This window comes from Mus musculus, chromosome 2, assembly GCF_000001635.26.
Source record: "Mus musculus strain C57BL/6J chromosome 2, GRCm38.p6 C57BL/6J".
Taxonomy (NCBI): Eukaryota; Metazoa; Chordata; class Mammalia; order Rodentia; family Muridae; genus Mus; species Mus musculus.
In genome coordinates this window covers 49,759,746-49,787,339 of record NC_000068.7, presented here as the reverse complement: position 1 = coordinate 49,787,339, position 27,594 = coordinate 49,759,746, and the positions used below count along the sequence as shown (strand labels likewise).

The window sequence follows — 27,594 nt, the reverse complement described above, 5'->3', positions numbered from 1 at the left end:
CGGCCTTTTAGACCGTTCCGTCGTACCCCTTCCTTGCTTCACCTACCCCTCAAGCGATGACTTTCCTTATTTTAGTAAGATAATTTCCCATTGCTATGTCCTCCGCAACTTTGGATTGTAAATCCAACCTAGTTCCACTGCAGATAAATCCCGAAAGCCTTGTACAAAGGCAGGGCAGCTCAGGGCTCTGTGAATAGCAAAAGAATGCCAAAGTATGGTCCCCAGGTCAAACTGGCTCTAGTGTTACTCTGTGTTGTCACTTGAAAGCAAGCTTCCTAGATTTCAAGTCACTCTCCCCACCCCCCACCCCCCACCCCACCCCAGACAGGGTTTCTCTGTGTAGCCCTGGCTGTCCTGGAACTCACTTTGTAGACCAGGCTGGCCTCGAACTCAGAAATCCATCAGACTCTACTTCCCAAGTGCTGGAATTAAAGGCGTGCGCCACCACCGCGGCTCAAGTCACTCTTTTTATCACTTTTCTTCCAAACACTTCCAAGGAGACAGCTGGATTGTAGACCCACACTCTCAGAACGCCCCGTGTAAATGGTCAGGCAGATCTCTAACTTAGAAAGAGGTCACTCAGAGAGAAATTCACAGAATAGGATGGCTTGTCTGTCAGGCTTGCACCAGTGGGAACCAACCCAGAGTTAGGACAACTGACCCAGGGTGCGGCAAAGTTGACTCTGAGGCCCAGGCCTGTCTCCAAAGAGAGCATGGTGGCCTGGAGGCTTGAGGTGCTTAGCGGGATGCAGATCTCCCATAGAGACTAGGCACAGGGTGACTACTCTAGAGACTTCTAATCATGGGCTTTGCAGGTCAAGGGACACCCAAGCCACAGACTCTAAAAGAGGAGAATTTAAAAAGTTTTCCACTTAACAGACAGATGATCTTAGCACATATGCAAGGGGTATTGTGGTGTAGCTAGTTCCCCACTGGTTCCATTTATGGACTCACAGAGAAAACCAACCCAAATCTGCTACAGAAAACAATGCTCATCTTCCAAGACCTACAGAGCCCGTCATTCCAATAACACCTTCAGGGCCCTGCCATGACTGCCTACTAAACCTGCAAGGCAAAGGCTGAAGGCTCTCTGCCAAGGTGATATCAGGGACAAGTGAACTCCTCCATCCCTCCCCCTGACCACAGGCCCAACACAGTCAAGGCCTGGGCCCCTCTTTCATCAGTGGATCAGACATAAGGAAGTGTTTCAGATCTGGTGCTCCTTGGCAGGACTGATCACACTAGACAGTCCATCCTGGAAAAGAGTTACAGAGGATGCCACACCTGGGTGTGCCTAACCACAGCCGCGACTCCCCCATGGCAGGTATGGAGGCTGCTGTCCCAGGTTGGAGTTGTGGCAGGGCCTGCCTAATGGGTCACCAGTGCAGGTGGGGCTGAACAAAGGAGCCGCTCCAGGTCCCACCCGGGAGAAGCAGGCCAAGCCCTCCTGATGTTTTGGTTTCAGTCAGTGAAGCGTGTGATTTAAGATCCTCTGTTGTGTGTGTGATCACGGATGGGCCAGCCTTGTAAGTGATGCCATCTGGAGAGGCTGCAAACCTTCCAGAAAACACAAGTTCTTCTCTAGAGCCTGCCCTCCCCTTTCTCTCCCTACCTGCAGTATGTCTCCCTTTTGTTTAGTTTCGGACACGCACACATTTTTCTTTATTATTGAGACTTTTGTCACGTACACAGTGAATCACGATCATATTCACCCCTAGTTCCCCCAAGTTCTCCCCCAATGTTGCCCAATCATTTCATGGTTTTCTTTTCTTTTCTTTTCTTTTTTTTTTTAATAACCCACTGAGTCCAGTTGGTGTTGCCCTTGCATGTATGGGTGTGCGGTTACACACGGGAGCATGGGAAATCTGCCAGTGGCCACCCATTTTAAAACAGAAGAATATTTCTCCCTCCCCAGATTCCAGAGCCCTTTAGTAAGGAATGGGGCTGAGAGAGCACCTCCCATACCTGTTTTGGCTGGATTAGCCTTGTGTGGGGTTTGTGCAGGTAACCACAGCTGGTGTGAGTTTATGAGCACAGCACTATGTCAAGGCTGGAAGTTGGCATCATACGATGCTCTGCTCCGGCCTGTGGCTCTTAGATTCTCTTCGCTTCCCCAAGCCAGGAAGGAGGGTGTAGATGAAGATGCCCCACTAAGGTTCTGCCTCTTATTCTCAGCATCCTGACTAGTTGAGCATCCTGACTAGCTGAGCATCCTGACTAGCTGAGCATCCTGACTAGTTGAGCATCCTGACTAGCTGAGCATCCTGACTAGTTGAGCATCCTGACTAGCTGAGCATCCTGACTAGTTGAGCATCCTGACTAGCTGAGCATCCTGACTAGTTGAGCATCCTGACTAGCTGAGCATCCTGACTAGTTGAGCATCCTGACTAGTTGAGCATCCTGACTAGTTGAGCATGTTCCTATTGTGATGATGATGAAGATGTTAATTTATATATGTATTTTATTAGTGGTCTGTCTCCACGTATGCCCGCATGTCCAGAGAAGACATCAGATCCCATCATAGATGTTTGGAAGCTGCCATGTGGGTCATGGGAATTGAACCCAGATCTGGTAAAGCAGCCACTGCGCTTAGCTGCTGAGCCATGTCTCCTTACCACATTACTTCATAGGATATTTCTTCTGCTTGGAAAATATGAAGCCCCCCAGGCAAGACAAGATTTCTGCTGGAAACCCTTTGCTGTAAAGTAGTTTGTGAGATCTGGAAGTCTGGTGCTGCTGCGAGGGGGGGTGAAATAAGGCCGAGGGAACATGTGTGGTACAGTAAATGGGGCTGTCTCAGAGTTTCATTGCTGTGAAGAAAGACCATGACCAAGGCAACTCTTATAAAGGCAAACATTTCATTGGGGCTGGCTTACAGTTTCAGAGGTTTAGTCCATTATCATCACAGTGGGAAGCATGGCAGCGTCTAAGCAGATATGGTACTGGAAGAGCTGAGAGTTCTACATGGCGATTCGAGGTCAGCCAGGAGGAGACAATGTCTTCAGCAGGCAGAGAAAGAGGCTCTCTTCTGCACTGGGCAGAACTTGAGCATAGGAGATCTCAAAGCCCACCCCCAACAGTGACACACATCCTCCAGCAAAGCCACACCTACTCCAACATTGCCACACCTCCTAATAGTGCCACTCCTCATGATCCAAGCATACTAAATCCACCACGCAGGCCCTAGCCACACTGCCGTGGTTCTGGCTAACAGTACAGAAAGCCCTCTTGTGTCTACTAGATATTAAAGATCTGGAGAAAAGGACAAAACCACTGAAGGGCTTATGAAGATTCTAGGATGAGGCAGGTAAAAATCGCTCTATTTGCTATGACTCTTTCTGGTGCCTAGGAAAATTATAATGCGCTCCATTCTGTTTTCCTCAATGTTGGGTTCTCTGATGTAATAATAAGAGAGAAACTGAGGCTGGGGGATGGCTCCATCTGTAAAGTGTTCGCTCCATCAGCTTGAGGACTTGAACTCAGACCTCCAGCACCCAGGTAAAAGCCAGGCCTGGTGGCATTGGGTCTGTAACCCCAAAGCTGAGGTAGGAGGTTAAAGAAACAGAAGCAGGAGGAGTCTGGACTAGTCAGCAAGCTCCAGGTTCAGTGAGAGACTCCGTCACTAAAATAAAATAAACTAAGATGGATAGTAACTGATGGAAACACCCAACAGAGACTACGGGCCTGGGTACAAGCACACATGTATACATCTACATGAGTCTCCCCTAAGCATGAACATGTACACACACACACTCAAACACACACACACACACTCAAACACACACACAAACAGTAAAGTATGGATGGACAGAGAAGGTATCTAAATAGGGACGGAATCTTTTTTAAATGAGCCCTAGGATACATTTACCTTTTAGATTCGTGCATACATTAATACTTTGTCATGTCTATGTACTTTTGGTTTGGTTGGTTGATTGGATGGTTTGGTTTTGGTTGAGAAAAAGTCCCTCTGTATAGCTTTAGCTACCCTGGAACTCTCTATATAAACCAGGCTGGCCTAGAACTCGCAGAAATCAGCCTGCCTCAGCCTCCTAAGTACTGGGATTAATGGTGTGTGCACCAATCACACTCTGCTCTTGGTACATTTTTTTTTTAATTGAGTCTATGTGTGTAGAATTCTGGGCACTGAGAAGCCACTGAGTTAATTATATGGGAGTAGTATAGAGAAACAGCCAGAAAGATTCAGATCAGAAAGAGGCAAGAGTCTAGGATTTAGTTTCCATGGCTCTGGAGCAGAACATTTGAGTTTAAATGAGAAGTTAAGAGATGGAAAACATAATGATAACTAACCCTAAGGGAGTGGCTATTTTGTGCCAGGCACTGTCCTAAATGCTTAGTCTTAGCCCAGAGCCCTAGACCCTGCAAATGGATTCAGTGTGTTGAACTTCTCCCTCCCCCCCACCTCCCGCCACTTTTCAATCCTTCTCTTAATTACATTTAGCATCACTATTGGAAGAGTTGAAACTCTTCACGTGACAAGTCTATGAAAGGCGACACACTCTGAGGATATGTCAACACTGATGTGGGACTTCAGGGAAGGGGAGGAGACCAGTTAATGCCAGGGCCTTGTATGATCCCCACCACCTGGAGAACCACTTTCTTCCCATGCTGGCTCTGACCTAAGAACTGAGCAGGCAGACTCAGCAGGAGTGATTATCAAAGCAACCTTTCCAGGGCTCCTGAGAATGTCAGCTCCTGAGGGATCAGAAGAAAAAAAAAAAAATCCAGAATCCTGTTACTGATTGTGAAACGCAACACGTGTATCAAGGACAGCCAAGGATTGTGCCTTTCTTAAGACTTTTGATGTTTGTCAGAGTCCTGATGTAGCAAAAATAAAAAATTTGAAGTCACCTTCCTGTAGTATTTTGGGCATACATCTCACGTACTAGGGCAGCATGCAGAATTTTCAAGGTGGCATACTGTAGCTCTATACCCTTGAGGAGACTTTAAAAAGATGAGGGTGTCCCCCTGCTAAGGCTGAGCTGCAAACCTGCGTTACCATATCTTTCCTTTTGTCTTACTCTTCACAGTCCCACTGGGGTCCAGAGTGAATTTGCTTGGCTGGCTAAAAGTCCAGCATTAGGCAACATCCTTATCTTTACCTGAATTCAGAGCAGCACCTAAGCATGAACTGCCAACCCAGGGTCTGCTCACCGAATTCTTGGCTAGAATAATATTCAAATGTCTTTCGGGGTTTATTTATCTTCTTTTGAGGTACCAGCAGTGAAACCCCAAGGCTCAGGAGAGCCCCCTCCCACAGAGCTGCATCACTAGCCCCCAGGCTCGAGTTCCTCGGCCCAGGAATCAATTCTTGAGCACTTCGATTTATGTCGCTTTGGAAGGCAACCCAAACACACTTATCATCCTCTTAATTGAGTGGGTAGAGGAGAGACTGTTTACCAAACTAGTGTGGGGGAAACCTTTTGTGTTAAAAAACAGTTCTATAAGTTACTTCTAACTTGGGGGCGTTCACGGCTGGCTCCTTTGGCTACAGAAGTCTTCCTCGCACCATATTTTTCTCACAGCACTGGAATGTTCTAAGTTGTTTCACCGCGTGCTGCTTCCTGGTTTGCAATTTACTCTGAGAAAATGAGTGCTTTGTCTTATTTCCTACCATTCCCCAGTTATACCATATACAAGGTGGGCACTTGCCCTAATGTGCTTTCTGTTGCTGTGATAAACACCGAGACCAAAAGCAGCTTGGGGAGGTTATTAATAAGTTTATTTCAGTTTATAGTTCCAAGGAACAGTTCATCGCTGAGGGATGTCAGGTGAGGGGCTATGAAGGAACACTGCACACTAGCTTCCTCTCATGGCTTGCTCAGTTGGCTCTCTCATACAATCTAGCACACCCACCCAGCGATGGCACTTCCCTATGCCACCAGTGATCTATCTTAGTCCTTCAACAAGAAAATGTCCCCTCAGACATCTTACCCGCAGGCCAATCTGATGGAGACACTTCCTCAACCAAGGCTCCCTTGGCCCGGATATGTTTAGCTTTGTGTCAAGTTGACTAAAACCAACCAGCACTGTGTCCAGATGTTTGTGGAAAGAATAAGTGCTTGCAATTTTTGCAACTTTCTAAAGTTCCCCACATGTGGAACTTACCTGCTCCTATGTGAGGCAGCTTGAATCTGAGGCTGAGAACTGATCTGAGAAGGAAGTAGGGTTTGAACTCAGTTTCCTCTAATCCCAAGCAGCCATGTGGCCACATGAAACTCTCGTTAAGAATGTAGACTCTGGCGCCTACGCCACCACTTCCTGTCTCTGCTGTTGGGATGCTCACTCTGTGCTCTTCCCCTGGTCCTTTGGAAAGGATTCCAAAACACAGCATTAACTATTGAGTCAGGCTTGGTATGAGAACTTTGCCATGAGGAGCTCAAGACCGAAACATTTGATTTACAAAGGGATGGGGAACAGCTACTGGAAAGCTATTCTTTAAACCATCTAGAAACCGCTCTGAGTCCCAGGATCCCTGACCCATAGAACACACGCAACTAGTGACCACAGCAAGGCAAATTCACAGCACAGATGTCCATCTCCATACGACTGGTCATGTCAGAGAAGCTTCCAATGCTGGGGTGTTTCTGAGATGCAACCAAAGCTTTGATCTTGCTGTGCAAGGGTTTGTACAAAACAGACCCTGCCTGGACAGTTCTGCCTACCACATGCAGGAAGTGATATGTAGGAAGTGGCAGGAGCCATGTGACCTGAAGAGAACATGGTGGTTCTGTATGCTCCTCTTCTATCCTGCTGTTCCGTTGTCTGCCAGAAGATCCTCAAGTTGCCCCTACATACTTACTGATGTGTTAAGAACTCCTCCGTTTATTTGCTCCATGTAAATAAAGGAGAACCACTTTGAAAGACATTGTTTATTTTATTTACAATTCTTAGGGGAAGTTGGGAGTAGCATTCAGTAATAGCTACAACTCTGAACCTTTGAAATAGACCACAACAGAAGGAAGGGCCTGAGCTCTGGGGCATGGTCAGGTTCCTCCACCTGCTGCTACCCGGGATTTCTCATAGGTTTCCAGAGATAACGCATACAGAGCAAAGTCTGTGACCACTGTTATCTCCTATTTATGCACAGCAGGCCCGTGGACACAGCACAGTGGGCTGGTGCAGTGGAGGGGGCAACTTCTTGTGTCTGCAGAGTCTGGAAGGGAGTCCTCAGGTACCTACCTGGCCTTGCTATAGAAAACATTCTAGATTCTGGCAGAAGCCGAATGTGCTTTGTGTGCAATTTGGTTTAATGACTCCTGAGTGTCTCTAGCTCCCTGTAGGGAATTTGCTAAGCTCCTTCAAAAGCCCCTGGGATTTCATCTCCTGGCATTAACTGTGATTACCACGATTCTTCCTCCATCCATGGGAAACAGCATGGACTTGGCCCATTATCCAAGGTCAGGACTCGACTCCTGACAAGCTCTCCGGCGTGAAAAGCCTCAAGGCACAGCGTAGAAATGAGCCTGAAACCTCACCACAGTTACTTACAGGCCATGGCATGCTCTCCACCCATGTAACATCTGAGCTGCTTTTCCTCTCAGGAAGGGAGGGTGGAGAGGTTCCCACCCCAACCCCAACACATACGCCAAAACTTAATTCCAGTGTGATGGTATACAGAGCCGGGGCCTATGGGAAGGTGTCTTAGTCACTATTCTACTGCTGGGAAGAGAAACTATGAACAAGGCAACTCATTTTTTTTTTAAAGCATTTAATTGTGAGCTTGCTTACAGTTTCAGAGGTTAGTCCTCTGAAGGTGACTAGGTCCCCAGAATGGAGCACTCTTGAATGAGATTAGCTCTCTTCTGAAAAGGTCTCCAGAGAGCCCTGTTCTGTGGATGTTAAGACACTGTGGTGAGGAACACTGTGGCAAACAGGCAGAAATGATTCTGGAGAAGTAGCGGAGAGTTCAATATCCTGAGCCATAGACAGAGAGAGAGGGAGAGGGAGGAGGAGGGGGAGGGGAGAGGGAGAGGGGAGGAGAGTTGAGGAGAGGGGAGGAGAGTTGAGGAGAGGCGAGGAGAGTTGAGGGGAAGAGAGGAGAGGGGAGGGGAGGGGAGGGGAGGGGAGGGGAGGGGAGGGGAGGGGAGGGGAGGGGAGGGGAGGGGAGGGGAGGGGAGAGGAGAGGAGAGGAGAGGAGAGGAGAGGAGAGGAGAGGAGAGGAGAGGAGAGGAGAGGAGAGGAGAGGAGAGGAGAGGAGAGGAGAGGAGAGGAGAGGAGAGGCGGAAAAGGGAGAGGGAGCGAATCTAGGTTTGGCATGAGCTTTTAGAAAACTCAAAATCCACCCCCAATGACACACTCTCTCCAACAAGGCCGCACCTTCTAATCCTTTCAAATAATGCCACTTCCTGGTGACCAAGCATTTAAATAGATGAGCCTATGGGGGCATTCTCATTCAAACCACCATGGAAGGTGACTAGGTCTCCAGAATGGAGCCCTCATGAATGAGATTAGCTCTCTAAGGAAAAGGTCTCCAGAGAGCCCCTGTTCTGCGGATGTTAAGGCACTAGAAAAGTCAGAAGCATGCAATTTGGAGGCCTTCTTCACCAGACGGCAACCACACTGACATCCTGACCTTGGACTCTCAGGCTCCAGCATAGGGAGGAATAGATGGCCCTGTGTATGTGACCTGGTCCCATGCCACTTCATTATAGCACCCCAGATGATTAGGAAGGAATGAGAGCCTCAAGACAGAGGGCAATAAAGAGATTTAATTTCACTGGGTAGAAGCCAATGAATCCTAACGCTGCCTTTACCCGTTCTTCTATGTGTCGGGGAGATACATGGAAGGCAATAGAAAAAAGTGGAGATGTTTTCTCCCAGGTTGTCTGCCCCAATAGCGCTCACTTATATTTAAGAAGCACAGAGTACTTTCCTATACACTCTCATTTGATCCCTACAATCCAAATAAGTATACAGTGGACAGTGAGCTAAACCTTTATGGTCTGGGTATGGACATGAGATCTTTGAGCCTGCAATGTCAAATGCTTATTATTCTCTAGCTGGTCAAACAGAAACTGAGAGTTGGCGCCATGGTCGAGTCTGTCTTCCTTTGTGCTGTGGAATAGCTCTGCTGAATCACTGCCCAATAACCTATACTCTAGGAATATCTGCTGTCTACAAGGCCTTTGGAGCTAAGATCTGGAGCTGTCTGATGAAGTTAGCATCCCATCAGCACTCTATGCAGCCCTTGCCAACCCTTGGCAGCTCATCAGAAAAGTCCCCATAGGCCAGGCCTGGGTAACGGGAATCTATGGCTACATGGGGAGCTTTAAGGGAACCCGACTCTGTTCCCACCCCTTCCTGTAGTTGGACTTGCGTGTGCATGTGTGGTATGATTGGCATGTTTGCTTTTTCTAAAACCTAAGCTCTAAAATGAAATCCTATTAATCATTGTGACAGGCCAGGGGGTGGGGCAGCAGCTCTCAGCAGGGGTTGCATGGGCTGCCTCTAGAGGGCCTCCCACATCCATGGCGACAAAAGAACCACTATCCAGTACCATTGGACTTTCTTCAGGAGCCTGTTGAGGTAGGGCAAGCATGTGTTGGTCCTCCTGACTTAAGTATATGTTATATACTTTGTCTTGAAGAGAAAACTTACGCATAATGTCAAATTTTTACAGACATACAATTAGCAAGTTATGACAAGGGTTGATTCACGACTAAGTGTGTTATGTGTTGAGATTCTTCCAGGGACAAGGGTGCTGCTGGAGTATATATTCTTCCTTCCTAGAGCTCAGTGTCTGGAGGCACCCTTGCATCCCACTCCATATTACCCCAAGTAACCCTGACTGGTTGAAGTGATTCAGACTATGACGCCATCATAGTCTGATTCCTACGAAAAGTTACTGAAGTACGAAATTTGTATCTATCCCTAATAAAAGGTTCCTGAGATCAGTCACTGGTTATCGATCTGTGCGCCCCCCCCCCCCCCACACACAATCATTGTGTTGAAAGGCAGTGTTACTAGCTGTTGAACACACAAGCCTTAGAAGCAGATTTTAAATCCTGCCTCCTCCCCTTGCCAGCTGGGAGAACTTGGACAAGCTATTTAACCTCTCTGTGCCCTTTCCTCACCTGTGAAAAGAAGATAACAGTGCCTAGCTCATGGGGTTATTAGGAGGATTAGATGGATTAATACATGTAACGCACTTAAAATAGTGTCTGGCGCCCAGCCAGAATGCTCTCCAAAACTCATTGACTGCTTACTGTGGCTTTCTGGGTATTTTAAGTTCCTGATGCTGTCACATGCCATCTAAAACTAGCTCCGAGATATCCCTAATTTACACATTCTGTAGGAATAACATTTTGCTATGCATAAATCTTCATAATAGCTGTCTTATGAGAATCTTTTAAGAGTTCCATCATGGGAATGGTGAGGGGTTAGGAAGTGCTAGGCTATTTGGGACTTGAAGATGAAATAAAAGCACACCTTTCACAAGGGATGGAGAACAAATGCAGAGCCCAGCCTTTGCCAGTCATGGCGCAGTAAGAAAAGGCCTCCAACAGTGGTTCTGAGCCCAACTAAACAGACAGAAACTGTTTTCTTTGCAGTTTGAAGAACCACCGAATGTCAAGGAGAAAGTACCAAGCCCACAGCTCGAGGCCTCTTGTCAGGGCTCCCACACTGTCATCTCAGGTGTCAGAGCAATGCCTCCTCCCACTTCTGTTCAGTGTATTATGTCCCTAAGACACATTACAAGACATGGCTGTCAGGAATGTCACCAAGGCAGCACTGCTCATGTCACCAGTGACTGCCTTGGCAAATCGCTCTTCAGTTCACTTTGTTCTGAAGATGCTTCAGCTCAGAGCTTCTGGGGAAAGCTTAGGGATATCTCAGAGCCAGGGATCGGAGACCTGGAGAAAGACCTCATCCTAAGGACTGCCATGGTAGCCCCACTGCAGTGCAGGGCCATGTTCCTCATCTGTGGGGTCATCTTGTGAACACTCAAATGTGCTTGGTGATTTGTTTCTTTCAGAGGACTGCTCCCCATCTTAAACAAACAAGGGTGATGTTAACCACACCCATTTCTTTCATCAATGTCCTATCTGGACAGAATAATTTCTAGATAGCTGGATAGATATCATAATCTATGTGTGCAGAATAATTTCTAGATAGCTGGATAGATATAATCTATGTGTGCAGAATAATTTCTAGATAGCTGGATAGATATCATAAAAGCACGGTATTTGTGGGGCCCACCATTACCCTCACTAGGCATTCATTTAGCACTCCTCTTTTCCATTTAGATATTCTTTAATTTTATTATCTTTAATTTTATTGTCATTTTATTATCTTGTATGGGTGATTTTCCTGCATGTAAGTCTATGAGCCATGTGCATGCAGAGCCCTCAGAGACCAGAAGAGGGCATCAGATCCTCTAGGACTACAGTTAGGAAGGGTTGTGAGTCACCCTATGTATACTGGTAATTGAACCCTGGGCCATCTGGAAGAGGAGCCAGTGCTCTTAAATTCTAAGCCTTCACTCCAGCCCCATCTTTTCCATTTTTAATTGATTAAAGCAGAGAGGCTCATTGTCTGGCTCCCATACACCATTAACAACAGCAACAAAGATATTTTACACATGCAATTCCAGTTGTGGTCACATGACCCCAGTCACAGGCGGCAATGAGTTTCTTGTTTTAAAAAAAATGTGATTAAGCAAATAATCCAGGGTCCTGTCATTGGTTATTCTCCAGAAGCCTCAGACTCTAGTGTCATCTCATGAGACTTCAGATCTGTACCTTAAAACTAAAAACCAACACACAGCAGGACCACAAGTGGCCCCCAACGTTCTCAAATGATTCCAGGAGGCCTTCAGCATAGGCAGGACCCTTGTTTTCTCAGATGAAGGAGGACAGTGTTCCATGCCTGCCATGAGAACAGGCGCTTTTCTCAAGCAGTCCAAACTCTCACCTGCTTGCTGTTTTGCTGAGTCATTGGCAGATACCCCCACTGCCAGGGCAGAGCTTCTTAGCCATGCTGCTTTCCCCTAGTAGAGCGGAGACACTATGAAACCGAGAACCAAAATAGAAATCTTCCTCCATTAATCCTGCCACTCTGATGAGAAAACACACCTAAAAATCTTTATCTATTTTTTAGAGATAAAAATAGAATTACTATAATTTTAGTTTCACTGTGAAAGCAATTTTTTGTTTGTTTGTTTGGTTGGTTGGTTGGTTTGGTTTGGTTTTTTAAAGGCAGGGTTTCTCTGTGTAGCCTTGGCTTTCCTAGAACTCACTGTAGTTCAAGCTGACCTCAAACTCAGAGATCAACCTGCCTCTGACTCCAGAGTGCTGGACTGGGATTAAAGGTGTGCACCACCACTGCCAGGCATGAAAAAAAAAAAAAAATTAAGCACATACCTAGAGGGGAAATAAAAAAACCTCAACAACAAAAAGCCAGCAACAAAAAAGAACAAAGCTTTGACTTAGGTGGTTCATGTTGGAGTGACTTCTTTCAAAACATGCTTCATTCCAACACACACTTCCTGACTTCTTGTCAAGATACCCTGCTGGGGCTCAAATAAGGACACCAGACCAGTCAAAGTTTAACTCAGTTTTATTGTCCAGTTTTGAGTATTTTCAAATTATACAACATGCAGTCTGCCAGAGTATCCATACATCTTCATTTTAGAACCTAGGAGATAGCCAGAGTTTTCCGAGGGCCAGGGAGGGTTACTTCCAGATCTTTGGGGACATTTCTATCTCACAGGATAGCTATTTAAATACACATCGCCATTCTCCCCCATCAAACCACAGAAACAAGTTTGTCCACAATTTTTCTTAATGAAATCTACTGTACAGAACATAAAGCCCAGAGAACAGACATCTGCAGTACACATGACACTTTACAAACTAGACAGATAGAATTCTACAGAAAGCCCTATTCCCCTTTTATCTGCACACATGGGAAGTGTTTAAAAGTTGATACACAGTTCTCAGTAAATAAGCAGACTTCACAGACCAGTGTTTCCTTTGGCAGTTATCTGGTCCTTACTCAACAGTTGTTTAAAACTCAAAACCCTGTTAGGAAGCAGTTTTAAACAGTGATGGTTCTTTAGCTTGCTCAAGATAGCCAGCATGGGACAATGAAGTAAAACCTGCCCAATGACAAACTTCTGCTAATGACAAGTGTCCCCCAATGTCTTCTACCCAGAGTCCCCGTGGCGCCTGCCCTACAAAGGAAGGGGTGACTGAAGCTTTACGATCCTTTAGCTATTCTAGGAAAGAGAAGCTGACACAAACCCCATTCCCTCAAGCTCACATCTCTATATGGACTTGGAGGCTTCAAGGTGTCACTGGATCTACATTCTAGTCAAACATTTTTAGCCCTTCATTTATTACAACACTTCTATGAATTCTTCACCATGTGATTCTCCGTCTTTTAAAAGGCTAACACCTCTGACTGTTTTACCTGATGCCCACTAAAGCAAACTGCTCAGCATTTGAAGAGATGAGACCTACATTCAGGATTCTCTAAGGACTGATCAAATGCAGTCGGCATTATAAGCCCCAACCATAACCACTATCTTCAATAACATTCTAATCATCACCCCAACGGCTGGCAGGCAGAGGTTATTTGTCTAAACCATCTGGCTGCACTCCTACGGCATCTCAGAGTAAACTTTCAAGAAGTAGGCATGAGATAGTAAATTATTCAGAGAACATACACTGGCATACATTCCAGCAATGTGAAACATGTGACGAAATGGAGCCATCCACTTGGCTGTTCAGAAGTGGGATTTTTACAGCTAGAATATAGAATGTAACAGCCTGTCAAACAATGAAAACTTTATAAACATGGCCTTTTAAAAAAGCGGCCCGAGAGCACACTGTTCTGATAAAGGAATTAATAGACAATGTGAGATTAGGGATTGCTTGAATAAACCACATGATCTGTTCCAATGACGTGCCTAGCTTTTAGTCACAGTGTGAGAAAATTCGATTAGAGGTCTTATAAAGACTGGCGCTAGATGAACTGACTGGCTGATCAGCAACTAGCAGAATTATCTCTAAAAGACATCAAAGCCAACTTTCTCTGTGAATAAAAGTACAGTGAATTTTGTAAGGCCCTTGTAGAGATCAAGTAATGTGAACTACAAACGAATGCTGCCTTTTAAAACTTGAAAGTGCCCCACAACTCTTCAGAAGTAGAAAATGGGAACCTAGGGGGAAAAGTGCTTTAGAAAGAATCTAAAATCATCCATTTTATAATGGCTGCTAATGAAAGCCAAGAATGGGGTATTACTGACCCGTACCCAGTTTCTAAACACAAGTCTAAAAGACAATAGCAGGTCCTCTAGACAAGACGCATCCCATTGGTAGCCCTCTTAAAGGCCAACGTTTCAGTTTCCGAGTCAGAAGCAAACATAGACAGCAAGCTTCTAACCTGGCATCAGTTGGTACTGACGGGGTTTGCAGACTTGCCCTGCAAAGGACCCCTCCATCAGACTCCAATAGCAGCCAACAGTGGCAACAACATGAAACAAAGTGAACACAGGTAAACACAAAATCATCTTTGTAAAATAAATACTTCAATAGAAGTTGTCTTCTTTTCACACCTAATTAAAAACAAAACACTGTTATAAAGGGCAACATCTAACAAATAAATTAAGTCAAATCAGTGTTAGGAAAGGACTATACAACAGAATCCTGGAGGTAATATACACAGCCATCAACATTTCACACACGCATGTGCATAAGCACACACATTAACTTTTTCTACCCCACCCTCACAGCCTTGAGAAAGCCTAGAGTCTCCCCTTACTCCAGGGGTACCAGCTTCAGAAGAAGGTGTGAGCTCACACTTCTTGGGCACATAAGATGACAGGATGGGTCATTTCTCTGAGATGAATGGGGATGTTACTATCTAAACCACAAATTCATGAAAACAAATAGCAGCACATAGTAGCGACTCACTGAAGCCTGCCAGTTTCTCTTGAAACGCTTGACTACTTGGCAACTGATCCTTTTAGTATGCCCAACTGAACGTAGTCACCTTTCGATTCATGGATCTGAATAAAGTAATAATTAAATATACAAAAAACAAATAAAAAACCCCAAAACAAACAAACAAACAAACAAACCCCAATCCAGTTATACTGATTTTTCCCCCCTAACTGTGCCTCAAAGAAGAAAAAGCCTATCTGGTGCCAAAGAAAGAATTCAAATCAGCAGTTTGCAATGATAGGTTACAATAAAAACAGACAAGGCATAAATCTCACCAATGACTTTCCCCTGAGGGAATTCTTTTCCAACTACTGTACTGACGCTGGATCTCTTTAGGAATATCTCCTCCAGCACGCGATGGTTTGCTAGAAAAAGAGGCGAGCCCAAGGCAGCTTCCAGGGCATCCGGAGGAAGCTGTGAGGAGGGGAGGCAGCCCCATCTCCACTCACCCAATTCTGCAGCATTTTCAACTCTTGTATAGGAATGATGTTCAAACAACTGGGCTGGCCAGGACTAGTCACTGCAGGTTCACCAGCGAGCAGCTTGGAGGTGAATTCTGTGACTCTTCGCATTTTCATAGATGTGTCTGAATGAGCAAATTCTACACTGCTATTGTCAAACTGTTTTTCTGCCTTGAAGGAATCTGCTTTGCATTTTAACAGGTGCCATACTAAAAGGTCTATTTTACAGATCCAAAGATATGACCAGGATATTTAAAATGCTCTCTGGGGTTGGTTTTGGAAAAGTGTTCAGAATGAAAATTTTGAACCCTATAGCAGCACTTTTTTTTTGTTCCCTAAAAATATAAAGTAATGTGTTTATTTTACAGGAAACCAGAAGTCGAGGCAGAGCGTGGTCACTGGTTCCACTGCACTTGATTGTCCCTCTAGGATGGCACAGCAGGGCGTTCCATTCCAAGGGGCCAGTGCACTGCAGGGGCCTCCAGAGACCACACAACCCCGGAGGCTGAGAAGTGGCGAGGTCTGAGCAGGAAGTGGGTATTGCGTAACCCCCTCCTTCCAACTTCTTAGGAGAAGGATCCAAGCACGTATCTGTGCACACAAATTCTACACAGCGCAAACACCTGAATCTGGTGTACTACAGACGGCTGGGCAAGCAAGTGTAAAAAGAAACGGAAACTGTATAGGAGGGGACAGAAAGGAACTGGTGACTACTACAGTCCTTTTCATGCTACGTGGAGTCATATCTGTTGAGAAATGAAAGAGAGAACACAGGCATTAGTGGTCAGCAGATTCACTCCTCAGACGTCTGTTTCAGTCTAGACATTTTGAGTAGAGCTGTCCAATACAAGTACAACTCGAGCCTCTTATTTTATTTCTTTCAGAATCTGCATTAAAAGGTAAAACTGAAGGGAAAACCTAATCTCAAGGATACGTTTTTGTAGTTCAGTATTAAAATACGACTTCAATATGTACGAATGCTGCTATTCTTCACAACAGTGTTGCCACTGCGGGACTGGCACATACTCCACCGTGCGTGTGCTCAGCCTGATGTCTCCTGCTCGCCCTCACTGCTTCTCAGTTGAGACTCGGCTAACATGATGGATAACAGAGCTTCCTCCATCCTGCATCTAAGTATTTTGTCCTGACCCAGTCACGGTAGTCTCTTCCAAAAGTCAGTACATTCTGCATCTGTGTGCCATCGGAATAGCACAAAGCACTTCCTGTCCCAGGGGACAATCAGACATCACTCATTAACCAGGACACACATCACCAGGCAGGTCAGGCATGGTCCTGACCCAGGCATTCTACAAAGAGAGAACTGATTTGAAAGTGTGTTCCACACCAATGGTGTCATGAAGATTTCAGTACAGCACCCGCTTCCAGTTTACTCTCAGTAGAGGTCTGTCCATCTGACCTTGGGCAGGTCCCCAGGGTGGGAGTCTTCGACCTCTCCTGACTAGAAACCAGCCCTGAGTCATCTTCCACTAACTCTTGTAAGCTTGACACTCAACATAGCAAAAGAGTCAACCCCTGGCAGCATCATGGGGCCCTGACCCATCTGTAATCTGCCCTGTGGGTTTCTGGCAGAGGTCCTGGAACCCTCGGGCTGAAGGAAGGAACCCAATGGGCAGGCACAGCCTTGTCCTAGGAAGCTAAAGGAAGTGGCACAACAGGAAATATGATGGAGCCAAAGTAAAACTCATCTGCTCCCGAGTTTGAACAAGACTCCATAACCTGACACACTGTACTTCCTGTTTGCCTCCAGCCTCTGTCCACCTGTGAGGCCTCACAGCCCTGCCACAGTACTGTCTCCAAGTTGTTTCTCTACAGCCTCCTCATTCAGAATAGTGGAAGCAGCACTACATATTTTGTGTAAATAAACACAACATAAATTATGCATGAATACAGAAAAAGGAAAGAGGAGCATGGAACAGAAGAGAAACCTGGCAGGTGAGGGGACAGTTCGTGCTTTCTAAGAACAGCCATTTCTCCTGGACCCACAGAGTAAATATGCAGGAATCTCAGTCTGTCATTTCCCATGCTTACAACCATCCTGATTAAAGGGAGTAGAAACAACCTTTGATGATAATCTTGTATTTTTAGAAGTTACAGAGAGATAAAGCAGTTTATAGGAAGGATGAGTCTCACATTTGACCTTTCTTGAGAGTTTGTCCTTCCTGCTGAGTGCAGAATGATGCAGTCATTTACAATCTACTGTGAGCTGAAAACCAAAGGAAGGCTTTTGGAGAGCAGCACCGAGATCCTACTTCACCTGAGGGTTTGTTCCTTCAAACGCACCATCCCACTGGGCAGAAGGGATTGGTCTTCCTGTGTACCTGCAGGCAGGGAGGTGCTGGCTGCAGACCTTACCTGGAGACTATGGCCTACAGCAATGACAGCAGCCAACCCATGTTGACACAGGAAGCATTCAGCACACAAATGCTGTGGCCCAGCCTCAAGAACTCCAGCAGACCATGAAGGGAGGAGATTTCCACTAGAAAGATGGTATTCAAGTCCCACACTGCACCCCCGCCCCCCAGTACAAGTTCCAGCACGTTTGGGCTGACAGCTTGAAAGAAACGGGGGCCACAATGGAAGCTTACTTTATTCACTTCAGGGGCAGTGAGAAAGGTGGACTGTGACAGGCTGCTGAATGGAAAAGCAGATCTGCTTCTGTTATGCTCCTTGCCCAGGCCTGTAGAAGAGACGCTCTCTCACCCAGCAGTAGCAAGGGACCAGGTCAAGAGACCAGGCAGTGCACTGACCCGAGGCTCAGCCAACCTGAGGCCAGCAATTCAGAGTGGGGACCTGTGGCCAGATTTAGAAGGAAATAAAATCACCTTGCTCTAGAAGGGGTGGAGAAGGCTGAAGAAAGAAGCTAATTATACACAGAAGGGTTTTGCAAGACATATTTGGACTCCAACCCTCAACTTTGGCTTTTGAAACTGCTTGCAGTAGATTTAAGCTTAATCCAAACAGTACATAGTTTTATCTTTCCCTGCGCCTTTCTACAGTTCAATCCCCATTTATAAGAATTACCAGTTGCCTTTGCTTATCGTGGCGATACAATCTGCCACGGAGGAACCGTTCCGCATTTTTGACCAGGAGAAGTGCATAACCCAGACTACTGAAGCAAGGTCTTCCTGGTGCCACCGCGTCGCCTTCTGAGTTCTGGGTGGTAGTCTCCAGGCCACCAGCAGTGCCCACCTCAGGTCCCTCTGTCCTGGTCCCTACAGACACACTACTTTCCTTTTGACCTCACAACAGCTATAAGATTAGTACTCTAAAGGTCAAGTTTGGCTAAGTTCTTGTCTGGGTTTCCTTTAATGCCTTCCATATTGTCCTGTCAGACTCCTACATAAGGACCCTTGTATCCCTTGAATCCTTTCTCGAAACAGCCAAGAATCTTCTCTGAAGTGATAAGGGTAGCTGTTGTCTTCATATACTCCAGGCAAGGCCATGCAGAGAAACAGATGCACAAGCAGACCCGAGAAGTAGCTGCTATCCATTAAAGGAGACAAAGAGGTCTACGAAAATGTAAAATAATGCCAATTAGCTGAGGGTTTTTTTTTAAAAAAACGAATCTTTCCTTAAAAATGCTAGTTATGCCTGCACTCATATGCACATACCAACATAAAGACATGCAGACACATAACTAAATAAAAATCAATTGCTTATAAAGTAAAGGGGCTAGAGAGATGGTTCAGTGGTTAACCATTGTTAACCACTATTGTTCTTGCAGAAGACCAGAGTTCAGTTCCCAGCACCCTCCTCAGCCAGTTCACTCACCCATCACTCACCCGTCACTCACCCGTCACTCACTAGTCACTCACCCATCACTCACTAGTCACTCACCCATCACTCACACATCTGTTATTCCAGATCCAAGAGATTTAAATCCTCTTCTGGCCTCTGTACTCATGTGTACATTCCCACACACAGATACACACAAAATTAAAAATTTAACTTTTTATTAAAAAAAATGTTCACTTCTGGTAACTTACGTAAGTGAATCATTCATTTAATGCTTTAGTTTTTAAATTGTATGATACATGTGACAAATAGACACTAAAGCCTCTGATACCACTGATCCTCTCGAAGGATACACAAGGTATCCAAAGTCAAAACTTCAAGAACGGGCACACAGAAGCTCCAAGTTCCTGGTCTCAGGCCCACCTTGGTTTGGCCCTTCTGTTTGGAACACAGAATAAGAAGCCTGGTTAGGTGGTGTGAGCATGTGCAGAAACAGCAGAGAAACAGGAACAGAGGCTGCTTCGTCCACTAACCACTGACTCCTGTGGACCCACGAGGTAACTGGAAAGTCGGACGAAAACATGGTGTCTGGGTCTTTTGTGCCTTCCTGCTTTCTTTTGCATCCTCCACATACCTCTTCAGTTTGGCACGTTAGCTGCTCACAGAGCTCGGTCTAACCTAGCTCATCCCCTTTCAAGACTAAAGGCACAGCGATGCCATTGTCCAAATGGAGTTTCAGGAAGAGGAAAACCCTCATGATAACTCTCTTACCCCCTAACTTGCTACCCTGAAGCACTGCATCCGTGGACCCCCTTTTGCTACCTGAAGGCAATTATCCATGAGGGTCTTGATGGCTATACTCTGAAATAGAAGTGACCATCTCCTGGGAAACACTGGCCCCGCCAGCAATAAGGGCCTCTGTGGATCTCCCTCCAGAACCAGAACTGACACAAACCAGACCACATCTTGCCCAGGACCTGCTCATCTCTGCATACACCTCTTTCCTCCAGACCCAGTTCTCCCTGTGTGTAAATGTACAACTTATGCCAAGCACCCTGAGACAGACTTGGAGTCAGTGGGACCTTATTTGTTCCCTTTCCTAGTGTGGCAACACTGAATAAATCTATCTCTGACTTTAATCATTACCATCTCTTTGCCTGGTATACCGGGAAGGTGGTCTAGCCTAGGGTACCAGGGCTGCAGGTGAAACCTGAACTTTTACCCTAAAAATCTTCACTTTTTCTCTAGTTATGAAGCTTGCAAATGCCTGGTCTAGGCACACAGTCCCTATACCTTAATTACACACTGACATACTTGGTCCTCCACAGACCTGTTAAGTAGCTGCTGACCACACAGGGGCACAAAGACAAAGTGACTTGGCCAGAGGGTAAGAACCAGGCTCAGACCAAAGAGACCCAGCACCACCTCGGTCGGAAACCAGTCACTGTTTCTGCCTGTAGTGAGCTCCTTGAATGATGAACCGTGCAATCATCCAGTTACCAATGGCTAGGGTTTTAGAGCAGCACCATGAATGGTATGGTGGTTCAAGAGGTGGGCTGCACCTGTCTGGAGGATCCCTGCATGCCATCAATAAGACTCAGTGTCACAGTCTCAGGGGCTAAGCTGACAGCCACATCTGGTCTGCCCTCCCGCACAGTATGATCCATTTCCACTGGGAACAAGTAGCTGTGTGAGCATCTTGGGGATACGCAAGATAATTTGCTTGTGACTAGGTGTCACAAGGGGAGACAATGAAGAGTCACCCTAACAGTGGAGCAAGACAAACGGGATTCAGGTGATTAAGACAAAAAGTCACAGATGAAAAGACAGGAGAGTGAGACAGACAAGGGCAGAGTGAGTGAGCGGCCTTTTGGGACGCTCAGTGCAAAGACAAAGTCCTGAAAGGAAGGGCTTTGGTGTCGGAGTAGCCAAGTGCTTAGAGAGGAAACGCCATTCTGCCTGGATGGAGGAAGGGAAGCAGTAGAGAAGTTGGGGGTTCTGAGGAGGTTGGAACTTCTTCTGATCAAAGGAAGACACAGTCATACCATAACTGGCCAGAAGTTTCTGGCTCCAGCTTCAAGTGTATGAAGATGATGAAGGGTGGGAGCACTGGGAACCAAGGAAAAATGCAAGAGAGGCCTGCATTAGAAATACTGACTTTCCTCTCCCTGCTGAATATCTGGAGTCTCCCTTGCACGAGCCCAGTTTACTGTGAGGAGTCTAGAAAGCAGTGTGTGCATTCTATGTCTATGGCTCCATCGGGGCAGGGCCAAGGTCTGTGCTGGAACAGAGGTGCACTGGCCAGGCAGCCCAGCAGTCAGGATTTCAGGATAACTACTGAGGCAGCAGACAGCAGTGAGCATGGGTACAGCTTTATTGTACATCTCTTTGCATCCCGTTACCCAGCATGTAAGGATTTACACTAATAATTCATAGTTATTTATTTTATTCACATTAGGGATCCTGAGGAAGTAGAATCTATATAGGACAGGTATCCTTCAATGATAGTCCCTGGAATGTCATATGGAGCAGAGGCAGAGGGTCATAGCATGACCCCTAAGCTCCTCTGGAAAAGGCAGGCTAACCAGGGGGTCCTGTCAGGCTATGGAAGGGGCTGCTCGAGTGCTTTCCTGTGTCTCAAACATAAAAGCAGAGCAGAAAAAAACATTTATTTGTATATATATATATATATATATATATATATAGCCACTCAAAAGGAACGTGATGCACTCCAGACACAAGAAGAGGCATGGCGTGGTTCTAACAGAAGGAGTGTGACACCTTGGTCCAGTCAAGGCACATGCAAGCGAGGGCACGTCAGACTCACAGCGGAAGCACACAGTCACACTGCACGTTTCTGTTTATTTTCGATGAAAACTCAATTCATCTTTTGTTAAATTATGATACAGTTAAGTGGTTTGGATTTCTGACTTGTTTTAATGTCATTTTAAAATTTGTTTTGACTTTATGGCTGTGTTAAATATGTAAGAACAGGGAACGTATATTATTTTGAACTTATAAATATTTAAGTATTATAATAAAATAAGTTCAACGAACGTTGGGGACCTCTGAGAATTATATTTCTTAGAAATATTCTTTTACCAGTCATGTTTAAGAAAATGTAAGTTAAATATAAGGGAAATATGGGAGATAGATTTCACCCACCTCTATATAGCTGTAGCTCGATAAATATCCCCTACACACATACATGCACGCACACACATGCATGCACACACATGCACGCGCGCACACACACACACACACACACACACACACACACACACACACACACTCGGGTGGGGCTCAGGGCACACATTACAGACAAATGTGTTGTTGAAGTCTGTTGAAGTGCTGCTTAATGAGAATTCAACAATGCCCTTACAGCGCCATCTGGTGGATATATTGGAATAAGTCCACATTTGGGTTGCCAATGCATTGTCAAGAAAAGGAGCTATCTCCAGGGCCCTCAGAACCAGAGAGCTGGATAAATATTTAACTGGGTGTCTACACTCAGTGTGGAGCCTCAGACAAACACTCCATGCTGCCTGAGAGGACCGTTTCACACTGTCTCTCTTCTCAGGCCTACAGCCCTTCTCCCCTCCCTCACTGCTGATAATCTATGCTTCTTACTTGGAAAAAAAGGGAGGCCCAGTGCTGAGCAGTTTGACCTCTGCCTACCCCACCTACCTTCCTGCTGCATCTGCACCTCCACCTCTGCCACCTTAGCTGGATGGATACCACCAGTTGATAACTAGCAACAATATCATCTGCTTTTTGAGATAGACACCTATGTCAACCTACATCCTCCACATCTCTGGCTTCCATCAAATGTAACTCACAGCTGCTGTCTCATTCCTCACTATCACTATCATCAGCACAGCAGCCACTCGCCATCCAGCTCCACACAGACTGCCTAAAGCTGCCCAAGTTCACCACCATCTGGCTTTCACCAACTACCCAGTCTCTGTCTCCCTGGAACCTTACACCCTCTTATTCAGATCTTACCCTCGTGCCACCTCCTTTCCATGACCTACTTGTCAGTTTTCAGGCCAGTCCACCTTCCACTCTTCCCTCTACCCTGGACTCTAAAACATCAGACTGTAAACACAATCTGTGGGTCTTCACTCTCTAGGCCTCTGACTCTGGACTCTGCTGAGCTTTAGACTCTTGCTCACCTGCTGTGGAGCAATTTCCTCAAAATTTAAAAGCTCCATTCTTAAGACTATGGAAGTAAGCAACCCACAAGTCTCAGGAAGTCCCTGAAACTGACCAGATACATAAGCATTCCTCCTACCCCAGCAATGTTAAGTAAGTAGTAAGGACTACAAAGGAGACTCGCTTTCAGTGAGGCAGCTGTCTTTGAGCTACCTACAAATCATGCAGAGAGGACCAGGGTCCCAGCAGGAGTGGGCATTCAGTGAGGCAGCTGTCTTCGAGTCATCCTTGTTCCTGTAAGTAACCCTAATGAATCTCATTGGTTTACCAAGATAAAAACAGGAAAAGAACAAGTAGTAATCACTTGCCTTTATATTTGCCCTATTTTAAATGAGACAGAGGTATTGCCTTGCCACCTCTTATGGACGGGTACAAGAATACAACACAGGCACTTTGTGGGATCCACAAAGATGGAGCCCATGTAAGAAGTCAGCTAATGAGGGAGAAGAGGACAAGGTAAAAGTGATTTAAAAACAAAACAAAACAAAACAACCCTTAGGTCTAACCATTAATACAGAGAAAGGGAAAACCCATGGCTCAGCATGTACATGGGATCCTTTAACATGGCCCATGCCACCCGGTGCTGATGATGCATGCCTTTAATCCCAGCACCCAGGAGGCTGAGGCAGGTGGATCTCTGAGTTCCAGGGCAGTCACAGCTACACAGAGAAACCCCTGCAAGGCCATGATAACCAGGAACTATCTGCCTCTCAGCTTCCTGAACTGGGAAAGAGTTCTACACAGGCCATAAGAAGGGCCTGTCACGGCCTGGCCTGTAAGGCTGTGGGGCATGCGTGCAGATGGGAGCAATCCGAGTCCTGTGGCAAAGAAGCAGCTAAGCAGCTAAGCTAAGTTTCTTGGGACAAAAGCTGGGAACCAGAATTGTCAACATGACGGAAACCAATGTCTGTTGGACTGGCTCATAGGGACCATTCACACTCAAGGTTTTCATCAGGTGAGGTCCTCATGAATATGAGGGACCAGAAGATGATAAAAGGTGCCTGTCAATAAGAGAATTAGCTTGGGTCTGGTGGGCCTGTTTAAAAAAGAGACTGACTTAATGGGGACCCCAGGAAGAGCAGGGGGCTTTGGTGACCCTTATGATGTAAGAGAGGCTCTGAGATCTGAACACAGCCAACACATAAACTGGGTTCATAAAACACAACAGCAAAGTCAACAAAGATAATGAGAAAGGAGGCAAAACAGAGAAGGGCACTGCACGGGCCAGCAACAAAAGCAAGATTTGTGTTAGCCAAATGCTGTGCTACTGGGCTTCTAAAAGCCTGAGCAGTAGTTCACAAAGGCCATACCACATACTAACACGGTATCATGTTTGTTTGCTTTTTAAGACAGAGTTTCTTTGTGAAACTGCCCTGGCGGTCCTAGAACTCACTTTGTAGACCAAACTGGCATCAAATTTGCAGAGATCTTGCCTGCCTCTGCCTCTGCCTCCTGAGTGCCGGGATTGGAAATGCACACCACCATGCCCAGTTTCTAATGTTGCACTTTTGAAGAAATAATTTGTAAATGTGAAGAGATCTTTTTGTACTGTATTAGATCTTCTTACAGTCCCTTTACTAGTATGCCTTTAGCCACTTAAGACTGGTGGCACTACTTGAAATGGATGCCAATGGTCTTTTCAAGGGATCTGCCTACTTCTGTAAAAAGGCTTCGTTATAGAACACCAACTCTTGAGTGTCTTACAGATGTATAAAAGCACGTGCGAGAACAGTTAAGGCAGCTGCTGAGCACACAGGAAGGCATCCTGCATGAGCAGGAGACAACACTCCTAGAAGCCAAATTATTGTTACATAATCACAATGAAAAATCTCAGTGACAGCACTGGGCTAACTCTCTAGTTGTCGGCGGCTACAGAGAATTCCACCTCCCCACCCCATCCCACCCCAAACAGGGAAACTGGCCACTGTGGCTGGCTCCATGCCAGAACTAAATGGTGAGACCTGACTGGCAAACAGTGCATGCGTTGGGACTGAGCTGAGGCTTCCTCCCTCGCTGTCTGGTTTCCATAATGCAGAGGTGCTGTGCAGGCTGTTGGGGGAGAAATTGTCACCAACAGTCCTTCTGGACCCTGCATGCCATGCTATCAAAGTGCCAAGCAAGATGTGACTACAGGTACAACAGCGGCACAGATGATTGGGGTACGACCAACTGCTTTCCAACTAGACTTAAACCACTCTACAGGGGAGAATTTGCTTCTGGTACTGTAAGAGACAACAAAAATTTGAGGCTGGGGATGTTCACAGGCCACAGTGGAAAACAGCTATCATGGTTTTATTAAAGATATGTGATGTGGCTGTCAAGCTGCCTTCTAAATATCTGTGCCAGTGGATCACTGTTGCTCTCAGAAGTTGGTCATAGAGGGAAACTTCCTTTCGTAAATGATGGCACAGTACAGAAACTCAAAACCTCTGGTGGAGCTCTTAAGGACAACATACTGTTGCTGTGATATGGGAGCTTACTTAATGCTTGGCATTAGATAGACATCTAGGTCACCCCCTCTGAAGTTCTGGGTCAGAGAAGTTGTGACTTTTCAGTCTCCAGTATAAGAGGTCATACCAGTGACAAATGATCAACCTTACACAAAATGTCGAGTTTTAAATCTACTGTGGTAGCTCACACCTGTGACTCCAACACTCAGGAGGCTCAGGCAGGCAGCCTGTTGTGAGTTCAAGGTAAGTCTGGGCTACATAGCAAGTCCCAGGTCAACCCGGACTTGTGTAGGTTTGGCAGAGTTTTACTGAATTCCATGAGGAGGGATTTAAAACATAGTCTGGAAACCCTGGGACAGTGTATTTACTAAGAACTTGTTGGAAGGTCAGAGCTCACAATGTGCTTTTATCAAATGACAACCTACACACTGCATGTTGCCCAGACTGCTAAGTATCCACCCCACCATCCATTCTTATTCTCCTAAAAACATGACTCTTGTTGCAGTCTAAATCCCTCTCCCGTAGTCTGTGCTTGATAAACACTTGGTAGTGAACTGTTAGGAGGTGCAGTCCTTGAAACCTCTCCCTATCCCTTCTTCCTGCCGCCTTCTCTGCATCCTGGCCCTACATGACGTATAGTGCTCCTGTCTCCAGGAACTAAGCTTCTTCTACCACCTTCCCCTCTGTGACACTGAGGCTTCTAAACCAGGAGTCAGAAATGATCTTTCTCCCATTAGGTTACCACTGCAAGTATTATGCTCACAACAATATAAAACCTAACTCCCTTCTGGGGCGCCAATGTACCCAGATAAAGCTGCCTTTTCTAGTCTCCTATGTGGCCACATGCCTCTGATCCAGGCATTTAGACTTCAGTTTTGCATGGGTACTCTGAGGGAGGCTGCTGTGGCCAGGAGAGCTGCCTTTGCCTCACCCTGGCTTCTTCTTGGGATACAACTCCTGCAAAGAAGACACGGAGCTGAAGGTCTAGCAGAAGTCATTCTGGAGGCCATGAGGCAACGCCAAGGAAAGGAGGCACCCACAGAGGACAGAGTCTAATAGTCTGAGATTCTGTGGTCTCTACAGACCTTACTAACTATACCCAGCCCTTGCACTTCCTGCCCATGAGAAACTATCATTGTATATGAGCCCTGCTTACTACAGAGAAGTAGGTATTATATTTTTTGCTGGATATCAAAACCACTGGCCATTCTTGGTTAAAAACAGAGAAGTCCAGGTAGGCCCCACTCCGCTAGTAGCCTGGCCTGTTGTCCTTTACCTACCTAAGCTGGTACCTTTATTACTGTTGCATTGTACTGAACCCAGTTCCCTTACATGCTAAGTGCACACCCCACCCCTGCCCTCTGCCTCCAGCCCACACAAGAATTTGAGGCTTTTTTTTTTTTCCTAAACAGCCCCCAATAGCCACCTTTCAGATTTTGTCCTTGGTCCTGACAACATGCAATCAAAAACAATTCAGTAATATCCAATTTGATTTTATTTCAGACTAGAAGCACGTTTTGGACTTGAATGGGTGACTTACAGTCCAACTCACTGAGATACAGTGATACTCCCAGTGTGTTGGCCCAGTGCAGACGGCCTAGGCCTGCCCTCTGGTTCCCACTCACCTGGCCAGACCTTGGCTAATTCCTGGCTGTTTATGTAAAGCTACACAGAAGCACCCTTCCTGAAGCCTGCAGCTGGGCCTTAGTAATGCCGTCATTCTGCCCTGGACCATTCACTTCA

General features: G+C 46.0%; 1 protein-coding gene across 1 annotated transcript in view; it reads right to left on the bottom strand.

Annotated features, from left to right (window-relative positions):
• Positions 1-12,561: 12,561 nt before the first annotated feature.
• The window catches only part of Kif5c (kinesin family member 5C), a 155,493-nt gene continuing 140,460 nt past the window's right edge, over positions 12,562-27,594 (bottom strand). Inside the window, exon 26 of the mRNA NM_008449.3 lies at positions 12,562-16,176. The gene's annotated coding sequence lies outside the window, so the exon portion shown is untranslated. The remainder of the gene's footprint in view (positions 16,177-27,594) is intronic.